The sequence below is a fragment of the Nicotiana sylvestris genome, chromosome 7 (assembly GCF_000393655.2).
Source record: "Nicotiana sylvestris chromosome 7, ASM39365v2, whole genome shotgun sequence".
NCBI lineage: Eukaryota > Viridiplantae > Streptophyta > Magnoliopsida > Solanales > Solanaceae > Nicotiana > Nicotiana sylvestris.
In genome coordinates, this window is record NC_091063.1 from 42,307,147 (window position 1) to 42,327,900 (window position 20,754).

Sequence of the window (20,754 nt, forward strand, 5' to 3'; positions counted from 1 at the left end):
TGATAGGGATATTTATTTGGGTAGTCCAATTTACAAGGGAAACTCTGCCGAAATTTTTGAAAAGGGAGTTAGCCAAAATTTTGAGTCCCTTGGAAAAGTGAGTAGTGCTAAGAAAACTTAAGAGGTTCAAGGACCTAAGAAATGATTGTTAGCTTAAGAATAAGGCCCTAGCAACATTCGAGGACGAATGTTTTTAAGGAGGGAAGATTGTAACACTCCTCAAATTTATAAAAGTTTCAAGATACACTAATTATAGAACTAAATTATTATTATTACTATTATTTTTATCTTGCCTATAGTGAAATATATATATATATATATATATATATATATATATATATATATATATATGTGTGTGTGTGTGTGTTTGTGTGTGTGTACACTTAAATAATTAGATATACAATTAGGGAAATATTAATAATTTTAATATTATTAATTATTAAAAGTGAGTATCATTAATTATTAGTTAAGTCAAAAAAAAAAGAATTGGAGGACAAGCTTAAGCCCATAAAGGGCTGATGAAAGAAAAAGGCTTAAGGCTTTAAAGCCTTGCCTTTGACGTCAAAACTCAAAAGGGTCCAAAGAATAAGCAACAGAATACTAACACACAAAAAAAAAAACAGAACGCTGATCTGTTTATGCAGCGAACGCAGGAAATGAAAAAAAAAATTCTAGGGTTCTTTACAAATCACTAATTCTTAAACTCAGGTATGTGAATTTCTCTATTATCAATTACCCCACAGTTGTAATAGGTAATAATTGAATAGTTAATTCCTTTCTTCCTCTATATCACCAATAAATCTCATTTTTAGGTGTTAAACTTTATAATTAATTAAAATGCATTGGTTGTTGTAGAATCAATTGTTTGACGGGTATAAATTGGACTGGGGTCTACGTATTGGCTCAAAGAGTTTTGAGGTGAGTTGATAACCCTTTACTAAAGTGGTTTAACTCACAAAAGCACGCATACAAGGTGTTTGATGAATTGCTTAAAAGAGTTTATATTTACTTAATTGGAGCGAGTGAGTACCTATTAACTTAGAATTGTTCTAACAAAAGTTTAGATGATTTATTATGATATATGTGCATAAATTTTCTGATTTTTATGTTATTCTTATATGCTATTTTCATGTTGAAAATTTATGAAGAAGCAAGAATGTTTAGAAATACTTTTAGATGTTTATTTCATTCTTATCCCATGATTTACATTTAAGGATTCCAGCATGAGCATGTACATGATGTTCCAAAAAAGAAAAGATTTAGACTTGAAAAGTCACAAGAAGAAGTTTTAGAAAGAAAAGATTTTTTTTTGGAGTATCCTTTATTCTGAGAAGGGGTCATCGTCCAGGCCGAGGGTCCTGACCAAGACGTTGACTTCCTGAAACTACTTGTGCCAAAGTAGGGAGCACACGAGCCGAGGGTCTCATTGCTGAGAATTTTCTTAGCTAAGCTAAGGTATGATACATGAGCGCTGAGAACCATGAATCGAGTGACACCTCGTGGATTGGGCCTATTCGATCAGGTTGGGATCGAACCCGCGCCGATCACACGGTGACTAAGACAGAAACATGTCAGGATAGTTGGAACTCCCAAAGTATAAAGTGAAGTATGTTTTTTTTAAAAGAAAGAAAAAGAAAAGAATTTCTTTTAGAATATTCATAAACTGCTATTATGCAATTATATAGAATTATTCTTATAAGCTTTATGTTTTACATGCATTTAGAACCTTTTCTCGTAATGTATATATTATTAAAGTCTCGCCCCCTGTGTTGAGACTCACTGAGTACAATGGATGGTACTGACGTTCTCTTTTGGGAACCTACGTTGGTCTGCGATACAACGTAGGAACCGGATTTGCAGGTGAGCAGGCTACGAGTTAGGACTTCCTTCTCTTCCAGTGCTATTGGTGAGCTCCGCTTTTGTACGAGTTAGAGTCATCTTTATTTAGTTATTTCTTTGTTACTTAGAGAACTGGCCAAGAAATCTCATGTCCTGAGCAGTGCGTCAGTTTATCAGTAGAGGCTTCATAGACATAGTCGTTGGGTTAAGATTCAGATGTTTTTGATAATAACTTAGCAGTATTTCATTGGTTACTATGAATAAAGTTTTGGAGTTAATTTATTTAAATGTTTAAATTAATCAAAAGTATTTGGTTAGAGTATTGCCTTGTTGCATATAAAGTTTGGAGTTATAATAGATTTGATAAACAGAGATGGTTCGCTCGGTCATGTTTAGTGATCGAGTGCCGGTCCCGGCTTGTTCAGAAAATGGGTCGTGACATAAAGCATGAATATAATATAGGGCCCTATGACTTTCAGGCACAATGTTCTGTGCTTTGAAAAATGAAAATATTTTATTAGGATTTTGCATCTTTGTAGTTGCTGCAGGTTCTGGGCATTTCATTCAATTATTATATCTCAAAGTTTAGCTTCATCTTGTTATGCTAAAAAAAATAACTTATGACTTAATGCCTTAATATATGATTCACAGTTGTAAAAGTGAATCTTGAATCTCAAACTATTATTGACTGCAAATTTTGAACTTCTAGAAAATGTGAATGCAGTTTGGTCCGAAAGCTAGCAGGTGACTCTTTCATTACCATGCTCACAACTTTATTTTCTATTGACATAATTAGTTTACTACATACAGATATCAGTACTAACAAAATCTTTGGATTCCTCTTTGTTTCTATTAGCTGTTGTGCTTTTCTTGGATATGCACCAAAGATAAGGAAAGAAACTATTAAAAATTCCAACTTTTGTGTCTCTTTGTCAATCTTTGCCCGGTCAACACTCAGAGGGGCTTCACAAAAGCTTTTTCAATGTGCTATTATCTTTCCAGCAGCTGACTATTGACTAGAGATGGCACCAGGGTGGGTCACTCTGCTGAGGCTTTACTTCACAAAAAGTTTAATCCACCCCATTGCCAAGTCTACAATTGATTAGAAGACTAACAAAAAAATGACTGACAGCTAAATTGACATCACTAATTGTGTCTGATTTTCATATATGTGCATATTGGGGGGAGAACAAATGAAGACATCAGTTGTTATTCTTTCTTTTCAGTGGTTAAGATGCATCTTGCAGCATTGATATCCACCTATTTTCAGGTTTTAATTTCATTTTCCATTCGTTAAGAAAGGGCGCATTGATGAGCATTCGCATTTGTGACAAATGGCTTTTACTTAATCTTGAATCTTCTATTGCAGATTGTAAACTACTTAAAGATGTTCAACTTCATGCAAATACAGTTTCGCAAAATACCGGAGCTGCATATTTAGCTTGAAGATGTTTCTTCCCTCTTCTTTTTTTCGACCAATAAAAATTTAACCAACTTGTAGTTAAGATATCTAAGTACTTGTACCAACCAACTATTTCTAACTATTTGAACCGAGTTAGAATACTACTAACATCGAATCCTCACATTTGTTTGGTCATTTTGATTGAGTATTATATTGAAACACTGCTAACCCCCGGGCAGAGAGCTAGCATAGGTCTTGCGGGTTTGGCCGAACCCAGTAACTTTTATCCAAATCCTGTATTTGTTAATTGAATATGTATAAATTGTTAATTTAGAATCAAGTAACATAAACGGGCTAGAATTCCGATCCCATAAGGTTCAAATCTTGGCTTCGTCTCTGGCTAACCCTAGATTACTTAATTAGTGTCAGTTCTATTTTTTCACATCATGTAAAAAAAGAAAAAAAGGAAAAGGGGAGGTGGTTTCTTTCCTATTTTTGGCCTAGTAAAGTAAGATAACATGCTTCCCTTAATAATTACACATATTATTTTTTAGAAATCAATAAATATTCCACCAACTCCAAGACTCGTGATGATTTTCGTTCACCCAAGACTGTGCTGAAGTTTTAAATAATACAAAGAACGAATTCTCCTCATTGGAAGCTGTTGGTTGTACTCTTTTCTCATAAGAAAGCTTGTGTGCACTATGTTCTAAGAAGAGGCAAACCAATGATACATCATGGGTTGCTACTAAAATACATCAAATGGCTTTTGGCAGCAAAAAACAAGTGATAATTCAAAGGTATGGACATATTGTGTCCACTTCAGTATTTATAAGCTGTCCTCTCCACAAGTTTCCAGAACCTTCTCCCCTCTCTAATATATTGCATCAGAAATTTAAAGAGATACTCATATCATGTTTCGTCTCTTAGAATATCACTTAATCGTAGAAATTGCGAAGGCATGAAATACCTGTAGGTTTCGTGCTCGTGTGATTCTCGTTTCTGAGTAGGTCGTATTGAAGCATGAGTAGGTGGCACAACAGTTTGACATTGAAGGCCTCTTCGTGTAGTCACCCAATTTGTTGAAGTCCTTCAGGTTGGCTGAGAACTTTTAATGTCTAGTTTCTGTCTTTCTTTTATTTTGCATACGTTGCAAATACTTGATAATGATTTACTTATCCATTTGATATGTTAGGCAGCAGCCTTGAAACTATGAAATTCTTGCTGAAATGAAGGAGCAGAATTTGTAATTATTGAATTTTTTCATTGGAGTGTGCAAAGTATTATAGAGTGATGAGTCATTTGGAGTAAATAGTCTGTACAATTTGGAGAAAGTTGTGATAAGTGTATTATGTACATATCGAACAAACTTTGCATGAATAAATTGGAAAAAACAAAAACAATCTTAACTTCTGTGAACATTGGAGGAGAAATTTACACAGCAGCAAAACTAGAAATTAGCCAAATTCTCCTCATCTTGGGCCTGATAGGATTGAAGGTAGTAAAGGAGTTGAATCTGAAAAAGTAATATTTGGTAATTTACCGACTGTTTGTGGATTAAGGAAGCTATAGTCCAGATTCTTTTCAACATCCAAAACACCTTCCATTGCCTTGACCACCATTGACATTGACGGCCTCTTCGTGTAGTCGCCTTGTAAACACCAGGCAGCAATCTGCATCGTCTCTATAACTTCTTCTTTGTAAGACTGCTTATCTTCGCTATGCTTATCAATAAGATCCACCAATTGCCCTTCCTCTGCCTTTTTCTTGAATAAGTTCAACATTACCCTTTGCTCTTCGGACTCGGATGCCACAAAATGTCTTCTTCCACTCAAAATTTCCAAGATCACAATGCCAAAGCTGTAGACGTCTACCTTTTCTGTTATAACTCCAGTAAGCCATTCAGGAGCCAAATAACCAGGAGTGCCTCTCATCGTAGTCATGACTTGGCTCTGATTCCGATCAATTAGCTTTGAAAGCCCAAAGTCAGAGAGTTTAGCGTTATGCTTCTCATCTAGGAGTATGTTTGGGGGCTTAATATCCAGATGTAGAATCTTTTGCCTGCATTCTTCGTGAAGGTAAGCTAATCCTTTGTGTCTTGAATAATCTTCCGCCTGCAGTTCCAATCAAGAGTAAGCTCTTGTTTCCCATGGTAGATCCATTTTTCAAGTGATCCATGGCTCGTAAACTCATAGACTAAAAGCCTATGAGACTTCTCAGCACAGAAGCCAATTAATTGTACCAGATTTACATGATGTATGCTGCCGATAGTTTCAACCTCGGCTAGGAATGATTTTTTGACTTGGCCTATTCCGTCAAGGCATTTCACTGCAATCTTTGTGCCATCTTCTAAGCATCCTTCAAAAACTGACCCAAATCCTCCTTCACCGAGCTTCTTTGTAAAGTTCTCTGTTGCAGCCTTTAGATCATCGTAAGAAAATCTAGTGGGCATTCCCGGCACGTGATCTAGATAACTCTCCTCGTCTTCAATGGCTTTTCTCCTCTTCCAGAATATGAAAGCTGCAATTGCAATTATGATGCCTAAGATGGCAATTCCTATGACAGAGCCCAGTATAGCACCATTAACGCGCTTTTTCCCATTTGCAGCAGCTGGTTCAGCTTCGACCTGTACTTTTATAAATGCATAGGAATCGTACCTTGTCCTTTCCTTCTCATTATTCATTAGTGAAAAGATCTCGGATGGTAGGTAGCATTCCCCCATGGAAGAGTTTAAACCACTACGAAATAAAGCAGCTTTACAGGAACAGTTCCTCAAACATGTATCTTTACAGGTATTCATATCTGTGTTTGTAATATCTGCAGTAAATGCAAAGTAATCTACATCTTGTAGTTCCAAAAACCTGTGGTTATTTATCGCATTACAAGTCAACCTTGTGGTCTCAGAACAACCCAGATTAGCTTGCCTATCATTTATCTGTCTGAAATAGCTTGTTGAATTAGAGCTTGATTTGGGACAACTACATTGCCTCCCTGAGCAAATGCCATATCTACCACAGACGACGGGGTAATTGCACTCCCCATAAAAACCTGTCAGGAGATCATCCACCTCTTTCCACTGACGTTGCCACTCATACACTTTCAAGTATCCGTTAGACTCCAGTTTCATATATTGAGCTGAGGATGCTTGAGGAATAGAAACCAGTTGTTGATTGTCAAAAGTCCCACATCGGTGGGTGACAATTTGGGGTTGGGAATTTTTCCCTATAAAAGGAGGCCTAATGTTTAGGATTTAAACACACCTCTCATTTGTCTTCTTATCTTCTTAAGACATTTGTATCTTCTCTCTTTAGTATTATTTCACTTGTATTTTTGGAGTGGAATAAAATATTGGTTGTGTCCGAGGAGTAGGCAAAATTAGCCGAACCTCGTAAATTCTGGTGTTCCTTTTATTGTTGCTTTATTGTCTTATTTATTATTTGGTGGCTGTCATAATTTTTGGTATAGTAGTTGTGACTTATTCACACTATATACATTTGGCTTCCGCAACAATTGGTATCAGAGCCAAGGTACTGTCTAAGTATGCTCTGTGGTTGCAGCATAGTCTGATCTTCCACATCAGAAAAGATTTATCTTGGTAACTGAGTCAAGGTTCTGTCTGAGTATGCTCTGTGGTTGCAGCTTAGTCTGATCTTCCACACCAGAAAGGAAATAATCTTGATTTGTGTCGTCAGCTATTAAATAATATTTGTGTCAAAGATGGGAGACAATAAACAAGAAGAATCTACATCAAGTGTCAACAATACGTCATCATTGGCATCTTCGCTTATGACAAGAATTGTGTCAAATGCGAAATTTGCGGTAGAAATTTTTGACGGGTCCGGACATTTTGCAACAAGGGATAGATCTTGCCATTGAAGAAAAAAGACCAGATGTTATTGGAGTAGAAGATTGGAGAATTATCAACCATGTTGCTTGCGGTACCATTCGATCCTACCTTGCTAGAGAGCAGAAATATCAATACACAAAGGAAACTTCTGCAAGTAAATTATGGAAAGCACTGGAGGATAAATTTTTGAAGAAAAACAGTCAAAATAAATTGTACATGAAGAAGAGACTGTTTCGCTTCACCTATGTTCCTGGTACCACAATGAACGAACATATCACCAGTTTCAATAAGTTGGTCACTCAAAATATGGATCCAACTTTTGATGATGGTGACTTGGCCTTGATGTTATTGGGGTCACTTCCTGATGAGTACGAGCACCTTGAAACTACTCTACTCCATGGGAATGACGAAATTTCTCTCAGAGAAGTTTGTTCGGCTTTGTACAGCTATGAACAAAGAAAGGGAGAAAAACAAAAGGGCGGAGAAGGAGAAGCACTGGTTGTGAGGGGTCGTCCTCAAAATCAAATGAGGACAAAGAAGGGAAGATCCAAGTCAAGATCTAAACCCAGCAAAGATGAATGTGCTTTTTATCGAGAAAAGGGGCACTGGAAGAAAGACTGTCCGAAGTTGAAGAATAATGTCAAACATAACAATGGAAAGGCCATTATGGATTCAAATGTAGCTGATTGTGATGATTCAGACTTCTCATTAGTTACAACAGAGTCATCAACATCATCAGACGTATGGTTGATGGACTCGTCTTGTAGCTATCATATGTGTCTCAATAGGGACTGGTTCGTGGAATTTCAAGAAGGAGAATATGGAGTCATCCACACAGCGGAACCGTCAAAACCACCATATCCAGCTACCTCCTCTAATGTAGGAGTAAGCTCGAAGTCAGAGAAACGAAAGACATTGTGAGCAGGGTCCCAAAAAGTTACTAACGCTGCAATCAGATCATCACGGGGTTTAACTTTCATAATGTCCGAGAGATTTCCCAAATGCTTGACGACCCATTTTTTACCATCTTCGCCTAAATCATACCACCACATTTGAAGTTGAAATAGAAATTCTTCTGTACTCGTGGACGAGAGGCTTTGTGTGGTGCTCATTTTGTATCTGAAATTTAATTTTAATAAAGTCAAAATTCATTTTGAAAATTTATACTAAAAAAATCATTTTCGAAAATTTTTATTTATTAAATACCTTTATTTCAAGATTTAAAACTATTTTTTTCTTTTTTGAATTTTTTTATTTTTTTTTAAAAAAAAACAACCCATTTTATTCCTCTCTTCTCACCATGATTTCGTTTAAGCTGGTCAACAAGCATGTTCGAAGCAAATGAATGCACAAGTAGCAAGTAGGATGCATCAGGATGGTCTTTTTGTTTCGGGTTCACCTGTCCTAGACAGACCCAACCCCTGTGTTGAGTCTCCAAGGCCAAATGTATATGATGCAAATAGACGTTCCTACTAGGGATCCGGTACATGGCTGAGTTATTCTAAGTGTAAAACCTGAGGTTGATTGTTCTAAACCTGGCTTACCCAAACGGACAGTTTGAGCCGAAGCGGGGGCAACGTACCGGGAGCACGAAAGTCTACCCGGCCTAGTTACTTGTCCCAACTCCGTCTTATTTGGTATGACTTTAACAGAAAGGTGGGTCACGCGCACGTGTACACCATAAATTCAGAAGACTCAGAAAGAAGGGGGTTTCGTAGCAGTTGTATATATTCACAATTCAAATAATATTAAAGCGGTAAAAAGCAACATTTAGCATATTAGCATATAAACAGTTGAAAATCATATAGTAAATAAAGCCAATTAACACAGATATTTTAAGCTCGAATTCTTTAAACCCTGAACCAATGGTTCTGGGTTATAGTTTACTGTTTGTTCCCCAGCAGAGTCGCCAGAGCTGTCACACCTCCTTTTTACCGCGCTCACGGGGCGCGTGGGGAGTTTTCTCCAATTGAAGGACAGTCGAAACGAGATTTATTTAATTATTTCAGAGTCGCCACCTGGGAATTTTAAGGCGTCCCAAGTCACCAATTTTAATCCCTGAATCGAGGAGAATATGACTCTGTTTATTATTCTGCGAACCAGAAATCCTGAGTAAGGAATTCTGTTAATCCGGAAGAAGGTGTTAGGCATTTCCGAATTCCGTGGTTCTAGCACGGTCGCTTAACTGTTTTTATTATTGGCTTAATTATCTTGATTTTATTAAATACATTTTGTTACGTGATTTTTCTACCGCTTTTACTTATTGTGATTAAGGACCCTTCTTTGAATCGAATTACGCGTACGTATATTCGTGTTATAAATTTAAAAAATGCGGAATTGTGTCACGCGTACGTGTACACAATAACTTTTGATAATATATTTATTAAGCAATCATTTTTTCGAAATTGTGTCGAATCAAGAATATTTGTTTTTCTTAAATAGTGACCCGCACATCTCGGGTTTTTATGAAATTAATTTAACGTCCTCGAAGAAATCCCTTATATTAAATATTCATTCGAAATTGCGCGTACCCATAATTCGAATTGCTTTTATTGGTATAATCAGATTACGCGAACGTATCCCTAATCACACCAAATATTCTTAATGGTATTATGAATTTTTCCACAAATTGTTTGTTGTATCTACACATTTTATATAAAATACTGAGAAATTCATATTCAAGGGATGTCTTTAAATTCTTTTAAAAGAATTCACAATTTATTAAATATTGCCCGTTGACTATAATTTCCGAGTATTAATTATGTTCATCCCAAGACTATTCAAATTCAAAGTAAAATAAGAACATGATTAATATTATCCTTCACAAATACAACATATACATATACTAAAGGATGAATGCCATATGTGAGCTGTCACACCTCCTTTTTACCGCGCTCGCGGGGCGCGTGGGGAGTTTTCTCCAATTGAAGGACAGTCGAAACGGGATTTATTTAATTATTTCAGAGTCGCCACCTGGGAATTTTAAGGCGTCCCAAGTCACCAATTTTAATCCCTGAATCGAGGAGAATATGACTCTGTTTATTATTCTGCGAACCAGAAATCCTGAGTAAGGAATTCTGTTAATCCGGAAGAAGGTGTTAGGCATTTCCGAATTCCGTGGTTCTAGCACGGTCGCTTAACTGTTTTTATTATTGGCTTAATTATCTTGATTTTATTAAATACATTTTGTTACGTGATTTTTCTACCGCTTTTACTTATTGTGATTAAGGACCCTTCTTTGAATCGAATTACGCGTACGTATATTCGTGTTATAAATTTAAAAAATGCGGAATTGTGTCACGCGTACGTGTACACAATAGCTTTTGATAATATATTTATTAAGCAATCATTTTTTCGAAATTGTGTCGAATCAAGAATATTTGTTTTTCTTAAATAGTGACCCGCACATCTCGGGTTTTTATGAAATTAATTTAACGTCCTCGAAGAAATCCCTTATATTAAATATTCATTCGAAATTGTGCGTACGCATAATTCGAATTGCTTTTATTGGTATAATCAGATTACGCGAACGTATCCCTAATCACACCAAATATTCTTAATGGTATTATGAATTTTTCCACAAATTGTTTGTTGTATCTACACATTTTATATAAAATACTGAGAAATTCATATTCAAGGGATGTCTTTAAATTCTTTTAAAAGAATTCACAATTTATTAAATATTGCCCGTTGACTATAATTTCCGAGTATTAATTATGTTCATCCCAAGACTATTCAAATTCAAAGTAAAATAAGAACATGATTAATATTATCCTTCACAAATACAACATATACATATACCAAAGGATGAATGCCATATGAAACTCACAAAAATAATTTATGAAGGGAAGAAGTATTTTTGAACAATTTTTTTTATTTTATTTTAATTAATGCAAATTCTACTTTTATTTACCATTGATATAAAGTGTTGTATTTGTTCTTATACATATCACCTCATTCTCACACGCTTATTTTGGATCCAGAATTATAATTACTCCGCTTATTTATAACGATAAATGATCAAATTGATGAGAATAGAGTTATTATGCAAATTGATTCAATTCGAATTGTATTACATACAACATAGTTGTACGCTTAAACATTCATAATATTCTTAACATCATAATGAGATACATCAATTCATCATCCCTTAATGGTTATATATATACCTGTTATTACGCCATATATGAACGTATAACTCACACCATTCAATCCATAACTAAATCAGGTATTAGAATAAACTAGCAATATGGTTTTTGACATTTTTATACTACTCTTTATTCAACTAACAACATCTGACTTTAATCCACAACCAAACAATCGAATTACACTAACCATGCATTTTCTTAATATTTTAGAATATTCTATACCTGACTAACAATGTCATAGGACTTAACTAATAGCCAACTTCCTGCCATATTCCCTATCTTAACAATTCAATCATAACTATACTTTAATGAAAATTTAGAAAATTAACCTTATTACAACACTTATACAGTCTTCAATAAAGGACATTTAACTTACAGTCATCCTATCAACATATATTACTTATTTGATCAAGAAACAAAACTGAATTTTTAATTAAAGAGCTCAAATGAATAACAGACATTATTACAATTCAAGCTTCATTTATCGGTCATGCTGAATCTCTTTCCAACATAGAATTTAAAAGGATATGTACCTGAAAATGAAGGTAGAAGGAGTAAATTTCAGCAGTAGCAGCAGTAACAAAATCAACGGAATAGCAGTCTTTCCACAGGTTTGAGTAATAATAAGACCCGAAGAACCTAGATGCACAGTGACAGTACTTTAGGAAGTTTCAGATTTTTAACTGAACAATGATATTGAACAAATCCGGACAGATTTAATGAAAAGAATAATATTTCTGATTCTGAGACTTAGAACAAAACAGACTGAAAAAATTTCAATTTTAAAACACAGAATCAACTTCAATCCTGACTTCTGAGACAGAATTCTATTTTTATGCTTCAGTTTTTCTTTCTTTCTATGAAAACTGATAAGATCTCCCTCTCAAAATCTGATTTCAATCTTTCTTCCAAATCTGTATTCAAAATCTGACCCTTTCCTTTTCAAATCAGATTTTTTCTCTCTTCTTCCTTTCTAATTTTTCTGTCTGAAAGCTCTCTTTTTTTCCTGTTTTTCTTTCTTCCAAGCTCTCCTAAGTTTTTCTTTAAACTCTGTATTCAAAATCTGACTTTTCTCTTAATCTCTCCTTATTTTTTCTTCTCTCTTTCAAAAACTGAGTCTCCCCCCTTTTTTTAAAACTGCCCATCAGATCCTGTATTTATACAGGTCTGCCCCCTTTCTTTTAGTGCTGCCTGGACCCTTTCTCTTTTTTTAAAAATCAGAAAAGTTCCATTAAAACTACTTTTGAATACTTTAAATCTAAGTGCCCTTATCCTGATTTTCAGCAGCCCCATTATCCCTTGTTCCCCATTATTACTTAAATTATAACCACTATCATTCCATTATAAGCACACTATCACATTATCCTACTGTTTTAATCCAAAGTAAACCTGAAATCCTACTGTAATTACTATTATTACTGCCTTAAATTCAGAATCTAACAATACAGATTTTAAAATCTGTTTAAGCAGCTATAATCAATCCTAAAGTTTTGGACTGAATCTTAACTAAGGATGTAACTTTCTAACACAATTACATTTAATCAACACTTGTAAAATCACACTGAATTCAAAACTAACAACATAACAACATATCACTGAAATCATTATAACAATTCAGACTGGACTTAAACATTGAATCAAGATCAAACATACACAGGAGCATTGTCAATATACTGACAATGCCCTGTTCAGAAAACAATATATACACATCATACATTTGAATTTACTGATTTGCAAACAAACATGATTTAATTGACAAGTATTAATCAGTAGACTATTTACAACATTTGTCCATAATCAGTCTAAAACAATAGAAGCAGACTGTTTCCATTAGCATTATCATAAATGAGAATTCATAATATAACTAATCGACGAACTTAATCGAGTCGATTACTTATATTGTGAATAATCACAACCAACAGAAACAGTTTCATATTTTGATCATAAGACGGGCATGATACAAAGATGACAGAATTAATCAAAACAAAAATATGAAAAATTAACAAGTTATTAAAACAAACGAAAATACATACAGAATAAACAGAAATAGAAAAGTACCTCTGAATTTTAATCAGACTCGAACTCAACTTGGCTTCGGATTTTGTTTGAAATCAAACAGACATTAGTCGAAGTATTTTCCATTGAAAATACTTCGACTAAGGTCGATTAAACCTCAATCTTTATTCAATCTGGACAGAATCCAAAAGTCTGGTATTTTTAGGGTTCTTGAAAGTTCGATTTGGGACTTAACCATTTCTGGTCAGATTTGAGGAGAACCAAATACGACACAAGGGTGAGGGAAGCCTAGGGGTTATTTGGTGTCACTTTGGAACAGGTCTGGGTAAGTTCTTGTTTGGTCCGAATCTTCAAAAGAAGATTCGAAGAGTTCTGAGAGGATTCGAACCAAACAAACAACAGATCTATACTTAGGGTGGTTAGGGGAAGCTATGGTGTTATTTTGGAAGCCATTGGAAAGGTTTGAGTTTTCAGACCCACCTTCGATTTAGTATTCGAAGAGTTGGGGTCTGATTCGAAGGAAACTAAGGTCAGATTTGTGTAGAGGATGTTCAGGGGGTTCTAGGGTGTTATTTTGGTGACCGGCGGCGTTGATGCCGCCGGGTTTGGGGACGATGATGAACAGTGAGAGGAGGGGGGTGTTCAGTTAGGGGCCGGGGTAGGGGCTTGGGACTTATATAGGGGTGGGGTGGATTGATCTCATCCGTTCGATCAAGTAAGATGAAGGGCCAGGATCAATCCACTTATCAAAACGACATCGTTTGATTTAAGTTGGGGAAAGGGTCAACCCGGGGTTGAAATGGATCGGGTTTGAGTGAGTTTTTTAAGACCGTGGGATCAAAATGGATGAACGGTTCAGATCTAGTTGCCCTAAACGTCGTCGTTTTATTTATGCAAGGGCTGAACTGGACCGTTTGATTGCAATGAATCAACGGCTCAGATTTGAGGTACCTCATGCGACGTCGTTTAGGCTTGTTCGAATTGGACCGGACAGGGGGATGTTGGATTGGGCTGTGGGATTCATTTCGTTTGGGCCTGGATTTTAATCCAGGTCCGATTTTCATATTCTAACTTATATTTTTATTTTATTATTAATTAATAAAATCCTAATCAAAAATTATAAAAACAAAATTATCATTATAATAATACTAATTATCTTTTAATAACCATTAACACGTAGATAAAACATTAATCACATAACGACACATTTAAAAATAGAACGAATGCATATTTTTTGTGATTTTATTTAAATTATCTTTCAAATGCATAATTAAATCCTATATGCATGCAACATGTATTTTATTTTAATTTTCATTTCATTATGACGAAGTAAACATTTATGAACATAACACAAATATTTAACACCACGCAAATTCAAAAATTACACAGTAAAAGAAATTTATTTTATTTTTTGATTTATTCTGGAGTAGTTTTCATAAGGCAAAAATCACGTGCTCACAACATTGGTTCAATACGATTAAGGAACCATGATGGAATGATCAGAACATTAACAGATGTTTGATATGTACCGGATTTGAAGAAGAATCTCATCTCTGTGGGAGCCCTAGAATCAAAAGGGTTCAAAATCATTGCAGAAAATGGAGTGATGAGAGTATGCTCCGGTGCACTAGTGGTAATGAAGGCCAATCGGAAGAACAATAACATGTACCGTTATCGCGGTAGTACAGTTATTGGGACAGCGATAACATCCAGTGACGAAAAAGAGGCAAAAGCAACCAGGCTATGGCACATGCGCTTGGGACATGCTGGAGGAAAATCCTTGAAAACTTTATCAGATCAAGGATTGTTAAAAGGAGTAAAGGCTTGCAACTTGGAGTTTTGCGAGAATTGTATCAAAGGGAAACAGACAAGGGTTAAATTTGGTACAACGATCCATAATACTAAAGGCATTTTGGATTATGTACACTCTGATGTTTGGGATCCTTCCAAAACACCTTCATTGGGTGGGAAGCACTATTTTGTAACCTTTGCTGATGATTTTTCTCGAAGAGTGTGGGTGTATACAATGAAGAGCAAAGATGAAGTGCTGAGAATTTTTCTCAAATGGAAGACGATGGTGGAGAATCAAACAGGCAGGAGGATCAAGTGTATTCGCACAGATAATGGAGGTGAATACAAAAATGATCATTTCAATAAGGTTTGTGAAAATGATCGCATCGTCCGACACTTCACTGTCAGACATACACCACAACAGAATGGAGTGACAGAACGTATAACCGGACCTTGCTGGAGAAGGTACGATGTATGTTGTCCAATGCTGGCTTGGGCAAAGAATTTTGGGCTGAGGCAGTTACATATGCATGTCACCTCATCAATCGCTTACCATCTGCTGCTGTTGATGGCAAGACACCATTTGAAAAATGGTATGGAAAGCCTGCTGTAGATTATGACTCTTTGCACGTGTTTGGCTCAACTGCATATTATCATGTGACAGAGTCAAAATTGGATCCAAGGGCAAAGAAGGCTATTTTTATGGGAATTACTTCTGGAGTCAAAGGATATCGCTTATGGTGTCCTATGACAAAGAAAGTAATATTCAGCAGGGATGTTACCTTTGATGAATCTGCTATGGTAAATAAGGTAACAGAAGATACCAAACAAAATGAAGGTGCTTCTAAGCAGGTGGAGTTTGAGGGAAAATTTATTTTTCCTACACAAGAAGCAGAGGAGGAAACAAATGAAGATTACCCTCTGGAAGGAGAGCCAGTAGAGGAGATTCCAACTCAGGAACCTCAACAACAACTTGAATCAATAGCAACCAGCAGGCCAAAAAGAACAATAACGAAACCTGTTCGTCTCATAGAGACAGTTGCTTGTGCAACCTCAATTGTAGCTGATGATGTTCCTACCACTTATAAAGACGCAGTCCAAAGTTCAGAAGAAGATAAGTGGAGGATTGCCATGAATGATGAAATACAGTCCCTTCATCAGAATCATACATGGAGATTGGCCAATCTCCCGAAGGGAAAGAAAGCAATTGGGTGCAAATGGGTATTTGCAAAGAAGGAAGGATTTCCTAACCAAGTAGATGTTCGCTACAAAGCAAGATTGGTGGCCAAAGGATATGCTCAAAAGGAGGGAATTGATTACAATGAAGTGTTTTCTCCAGTTGTAAAACATTCCTCCATTAGAATTATGTTGGCTTTGGTAGCACAATTGGATTTGGAACTAGTTCAGATGGATGTAAAAACTGCATTTTTACATGGAAACTTGGAGGAGGAAATCTACATGACTCAGCCAGAAGGATTCAAAGTTACTGGAAAAGAAAATATGGTGTGCAAACTTGAAAAATCGTTGTACGGATTGAAACAATCTTCTAGATAATGGTACAAGCGATTTGACGAGTTTATGTTGCGGCAAGGGTACAAGAGAAGCAAATATGATCATTGTGTGTATTTGCGCAAGCTTAAAGATGGTTCCTTTGTATATCTTCTCCTATATGTTGATGATATGTTGATAGCTTCCAAGAATTCGGAAGAAATTGATAAGTTGAAGATTCAACTGAAGAAGGAGTTCGAGATGAAGGATCTGGGTGAGGCAAAGAAAATTCTTGGCATGGAGATAATAAGAGATAGACGTTCAAAGAAACTCTCGAATTCGAGGACGAATTCTTTTCAAGAAGGGGGGAATGATAGCATCAAGAACAAGGATATAGTTAAGGACAATGATAGAGATGATAGAGTTTTGGAAGCTCCAAGGCCATTTACAAGATCTCAAGCTAAAGAGTTGCAAGCTAAGGTTGCTAGACTTCAATGGCAAATAAAGAAGCTTTTAATTGTAGAGGAAGAGCTCAAGCCCAAAGGAGATGAATTGTCCAAGTTTTACAATTATTTGGTAGTCCAAATTGAAGTCCAAGAGGAGGAAGATTGGGTTACCAAATCAGCCCTTGAAGTCCACCAATAGGGCTCAAAATATAGTTAAGGACAATGATAGAGATGATAGAGTTTTGGAAGCTCCAAGGCCATTTACAAGATCTCAAGCTAAAGAGTTGCAAGCTAAGGTTGCTAGACTTCAATGGCAAATAAAGAAGCTTTTAATTGTAGAGGAAGAGCTCAAGCCCAAAGGAGATGAATTGTCCAAGTTTTACAATTATTTGGTAGTCCAAATTGAAGTCCAAGAGGAGGAAGATTGGGTTACCAAATCAGCCCTTGAAGTCCACCAATAGGGCTCAAAATGACCTTAAAAGAGGTCCAAAAGGGGGTGTTTCAAAAGGAGCCCAATTGGAGTCCAAACCAATGGCCCAAACTAATAGTTTTAAGGCCCAAATCTGCCCCAAAAGGATTTGGCCGCCCCCCACTTAATTTTGATGGCTTTTGTTACCCCTTAGGAGCCACCTACCTAAGTTTGATGGCTATTGTGACCCCTAGCAGCCCCCTACCTAATTTAGATGACTTTTTAGCAACCCCCTACATTATTTTAAGTGCTTTTAACTCCTATAAATAAGGAGTTCTTCTCATTCATAAGACACAACATTTATTGATTAAGTATATCATACTTTGAGAGTTCTTTTGAACCTTTGTTACTTGTGCTTTGAGATTTATCTTTCAACCTTTACTAGTTCTTAGTTCAAGGTAGTAAGATTACTTCTCTTTTATGATATCTTTGATTCCTTTGTGGTATTCTTAGAAGGCGATTAATACTAGTTATTAATTGTTGTCTCAAGTTACTCGTAAAGTGGTCAAGATCCGAATCTATTGTTTTGATTTGCTTTTTAAGTAAAGGCGTTTGTTTTGTTCCATAAATCAAGACGTTGTTACTTTGATCTTGTCAAGGCTATAGAACTTACGTTCTTGGAAGTTCTTGGAATTCTTTCCTTGAATTCTTCCCATATCCTTTATTTTCATCTCTTTAATTCTAGTTGTTTAATTCCTTGTTGTTATTGCTTCCGCATTTACTTCTCAAATTTTTACTCTAATTTGGATTCCCGACCTAGTTGTTATCAAACGTTTTGGCATAGATGAAAAGACTAAGCCAGTTAGTACTCCACTTGCTCCCTATTTTAAGCTTAGTACTACTATGTCGCCAAAAGATGAAGCTGAACGAGAGTATATGTCAAAGGTACCATACGCAAATATTGTTGGTAGCTTGATGTATGCAATGGTTTGTACGAGACCTGATATTTCACAAGCTGTTGGAGTTATTAGCAGATATATGCATAATCCAGGAAAGGAGCATTGACAAGCTGTGAAGTGGATTCTACGGTATATTCATAATACTGTAGATGTCGGGTTAGTTTTTGAGCAGGAAGACAATCAGTCTGTAGTTGGATATTGTGACTCAGATTTTGCGGGTGATCTGGACAAACGAAGATCAACTACTGGTTATGTGTTTACTTTTGCAAAGGCACCAGTTAGTTGGAAGTCTACTTTGCAGTCAACAGTTGCTTTGTCTACAACAGAGGCAGAGTACATGGCTATTACAGAGGCTGTGAAAGAGGCAATTTGGCTTCAAGGATTGCTAAAGGAGCTTGGTGTTGAACAAAAAGGTATCACAATTTTTTGTGATAGTCAAAGTGCTATTCAATTAGCGAAGAACCAAGTTTATCATGCAAGGACGAAGCACATTGATGTTCGGTATCATTTCGTACGAGAAATCATAGAAGAAGGTGGAGTCACGGTGAAGAAAATTCATACTACAGAGAATCCTGCTGATATGCTGACAAAGGTGGTGACTGCGGTCAAGTTTCAACATTGTTTCGATTTGATCAACATTGTTGAACACTGAAGAATGAAGATGAAGACAACCAAAATTTGTTATTGAGAGAAAATTGAAGATGTGGAATTTTGCCAAGGTGGAGATTTGTTGATTGTCAAAAGTCCCACATCGGTGGGTGACAATTTGGGGTTGAGAATTTTTCCCTATAAAAGGAGGCCTAATGTTTAGGATTTAAACACACCTCTCATTTGCCTTCTTATCTTCTTAAGGCATTTGTATCTTCTCTCTTTAGTATTATTTCACTTGTATTTTTGAAGTGGAATAAAATATTGGTTGTGTCCGAGGAGTAAGCAAAATTAGCCGAACCTCGTAAATTCTGGTGTTCCTTTTATTTATAACAACCACCAAATAATAAATAAGACAATAAAACAACACCAGTGTCCGTGGATAGTTGGGATCACTAGAATTTGAGAATAAAGCTAAGCTTCCATTCAAATACATAACATACATGGAACCTCTACTCGTATTGAAGTCACCGACAGACCTTGTAAAGTATATTTGGGGAGGATTTGACTCGACGAGAGCAGTGAAACCATCGTCGGTAGCAGAGAAAGAAAACCAACCTCCTTTAGTCCAGTTTGTTGTTGAAACACTTGCTATTAGCTTCTGACCTGATACTAACTTCTGTCCTGGAACCAAAGAATCAGTCGGGTGATCAAAAGATTGCCAAACAGTTGCATTTTTGGCATCAAACAGAACAAGGTTTCCCTCATCAGTCAAGTTTAAGCCAGCAACAGATTTTCCAACACTGTTTGTTGACCAAGCCAAAGTACCATCAGCATCTCTAAGCACTAAGTCTCCTTGTGCTGTAAGCTGCAATGTAGAATTGATCCTAACTGGACTATTCCTGTTAGCAGACCAAACCACTTGTGGGAACCCAATATTGGGAGAAGTAATAAAGGAAACACTATTGGTTTGCACAATGAATATGGCAAAGAGGTAACTCTCACAATTCCCATTACAGTAGAAACCACAAGCATATTTCGGACCAAGGGTTCCTCTGAGTAGTATAGCTCTTACTATTGAACCATCGGTGAAATTCACTGAATGGGGTGCAGAAAAGCTGTTAACCCAAGTTGTAGAAAGATCTGCAGTTGGGTAATCAAAAGGTTGGCTTGTTATCAAATGAAAATAACAACAAAGACTGAAGAAGCAAAGAAAAATCCAGCATAAAGCCATAAAGAAGACGTAACAGAAGGCAAAATGCCTTTAGTTCTTTGATTGTCTGAAAGAGTCTAAGCTCAGTGCACTAAGCTATTATTTGCCTTTTCGTCCATGAATGCATCTTGGTCAACCTTTAATTTTCTAATTGCTAAATTCGAAATATAATATTGTCAGGAAAGCAACAAACACCTACTTTCTACAACTTGGAGAACAAGAAGAATAAAGGAATGCGTTGACCCTATACATCTAGTTCAAATTGACATCCTCGTCAAATTGGCTATTTGTAAACTAGTTTCTGGATGCATGTGTTGGACGTGTGTATTCTGTGTCAATCAATATAAACTTTCTAAAACTACATAATATTGAAATGTGTGTGATATATATATAAAACAAAATTTGAAGGTTAAAAGGGCAGGCTCAACTAGCAAAATGTGAAATAAATATTTACTATATATGCCATCATAATTTGCTAAACTAAAACTTATAAGTAGATCACACTTTATGTTATAAAAAAGGTCATATATAAACTGCTGATTATATTTTAAATAAAGTAATGATATGACGGTGTAAATTTGATTACCTAGAACTTGGATCTGTCTTCC

General features: G+C 36.0%; 2 long non-coding RNA genes and 1 pseudogene across 5 annotated transcripts; 2 read left to right on the plus strand and 1 right to left on the minus strand.

Moving 5' to 3' along the window:
- Positions 1–589: 589 nt before the first annotated feature.
- On the plus strand, positions 590–3,422 carry LOC104222349 (uncharacterized). Of its 4 annotated transcripts, none has more exons than XR_011401056.1 (5): positions 590–708; positions 856–918; positions 1,846–2,872; positions 3,039–3,109; positions 3,209–3,422. It is a non-coding gene; the product is annotated as an uncharacterized lncRNA (long non-coding RNA). The 4 variants fall into 4 exon arrangements; XR_011401054.1 differs by having other exon boundaries at positions 1,846–2,583; positions 2,696–3,109; XR_011401055.1 differs by having other exon boundaries at positions 1,846–1,906; positions 2,549–3,109.
- A 418-nt stretch (positions 3,423–3,840) lies between these two features.
- Positions 3,841–4,494, plus strand: LOC138874184 (uncharacterized). Its single transcript, XR_011401220.1, has 2 exons — positions 3,841–4,337; positions 4,437–4,494. It is a non-coding gene; the product is annotated as an uncharacterized lncRNA (long non-coding RNA).
- A 192-nt stretch (positions 4,495–4,686) lies between these two features.
- Positions 4,687–20,256, minus strand: LOC104222350 (G-type lectin S-receptor-like serine/threonine-protein kinase SD2-5; annotated as a pseudogene).
- Between the last annotated feature and the right edge of the window lie 498 nt (positions 20,257–20,754).